Here is a 2,021-nt window from a genome sequence, read left to right as displayed (position 1 = left end):
GACACACATTTTTTGGGGTTTTTTGCTGATCCGTGGTGGACCAAACCAACAGAGAACCTCCCCCCACGTAAGGACTCCTCCCCCGAGGTTTACAATATGGCCGCAGTCTGCACACTGATTTCTGACGTCTCCGCAGTCTAGATTTTTATGGAAATATTTTGTATTTTAGTGAAATATTAAAATTTCTTTTTTTTTAAATGATTGTGTCGTAATTTTTCCGGATAATCGCAGAATAGAAAACCCCCGAAAATGGTATTTAACCTTTTAAAGTGTATGTCCAGACGTGCCCGAAATCTATCCCCAAACCCCCCTTGTCCCCTCTCTAGGCCGGTCCCGGCATCCTTTGTTTTTTCTTTAGCCTTGTTCCTGTGATGTCATCACCAGCCGTGAATTCTTAACATTACCCAAAACTACGTCTCCCAAGAGCTCTTTAGCTATTTGTCTACACATGCGGTGACAGATGGGGGGAGGGGGTGGGGAGGTTTGCAGGGGTTCAAGTGGACCTGGTTGGGTCTTCAATGGTGACATCTTAGGGCAATAATTCTTGGTTCTCATTCTGTCCCTCTGGACGTTTTCAGTGTTCCCTCATAATGGGCACAGCGGGTGTACAGACCCGGGAACTCAGCACAGGGATGGTGGGAGCTCCTCATAATGGGCACAGCGGGGGTGCAGACCCGGGAACTCGGCACAGGGATGGTGGGGGCCCCTCATAATGGGCACAGCGGGGGTGCAGACCCGGGAACTCGGCACAGGGATGGTGGGGGCCCCTCATAATGGGCACAGCAGGTGTACAGACCCGGGAACTCAGCACAGGGATGGTGGGAGCTCCTCATAATGGGCACAGCGGGTGTACAGACCCGGGAACTCAGCACAGGGATGGGGGGAGCTCTGCCAGTTGGTGGTGCTGATGAACGTTAATTGGGATCTACATTGGTCTGTACATGATGAGTGAGATATCTGGGGGGGGCGAAGGTTGTACAATGGTTGTAAGGTGTGTGGGCACTTTTACGCATACACCTAATGGTGAATAATGCAGTCCGGGGTTCAAACAAGATGTCAGGGGCAACCACGGAGTCCTGGTGTTCCCACTTGAATGCATGGAGGAGGCACAGGACACGGAGGGACGCTGGGACTCGGGGAGGAAGTAAGTGTCTGAAACACAGGGTGCAGATAAGTCCTGAAGAGCTCTCTCTCTCTCTCTCTCTCTCTCTCTCTCTCTCCTCTCGCTCTCTCTCTCCCCTCTCGCGCTCTCTCTCTCTCTCCCCTCTCGCGCTCTCTCTCCCCTCTCGCTCGCTCTCTCTCTCTCCCCTCTCGCTCGCTCTCTCTCTCTCCCCGCTCGCTCTCTCTCTCTCTCCCCTCTCGCTCTCTCTCTCCCCTCTCGCTCTCTCTCTCTCTCCCCTCTCGCGCTCGCTCTCTCTCTCTCCCCTCTCGCGCTCGCTCTCTCTCTCTCCCCTCTCGCGCTCGCTCTCTCTCTCTCCCCTCTCGCGCTCGCTCTCTCTCTCTCCCCTCTCGCGCTCGCTCTCTCTCTCTCCCCTCTCGCGCTCGCTCTCTCTCTCTCCCCTCTCGCGCTCGCTCTCTCTCTCTCCCCTCTCGCGCTCGCTCTCTCTCTCTCCCCTCTCGCGCTCGCTCTCTCTCTCTCCCCTCTCGCGCTCGCTCTCTCTCTCTCCCCTCTCGCGCTCGCTCTCTCTCTCTCCCCTCTCGCGCTCGCTCTCTCTCTCTCCCCTCTCGCGCTCGCTCTCTCTCTCTCCCCTCTCGCGCTCGCTCTCTCTCTCTCCCCTCTCGCGCTCGCTCTCTCTCTCTCCCCTCTCGCGCTCGCTCTCTCTCTCTCCCCTCTCGCGCTCGCTCTCTCTCTCTCCCCTCTCGCGCTCGCTCTCTCTCTCTCCCCTCTCGCGCTCGCTCTCTCTCTCTCCCCTCTCGCGCTCGCTCTCTCTCTCTCCCCTCTCGCGCTCGCTCTCTCTCTCTCCCCTCTCGCGCTCGCTCTCTCTCTCTCCCCTCTCGCGCTCGCTCTCTCTCTCTCCCCT

This window comes from Nanorana parkeri, unplaced genomic scaffold (genome assembly GCF_000935625.1).
Source record: "Nanorana parkeri isolate BGI_ZX_2015 unplaced genomic scaffold, ASM93562v1 scaffold3440, whole genome shotgun sequence".
Taxonomy (NCBI): Eukaryota; Metazoa; Chordata; class Amphibia; order Anura; family Dicroglossidae; genus Nanorana; species Nanorana parkeri.
Note: the sequence above shows the minus strand (reverse complement) of the source record.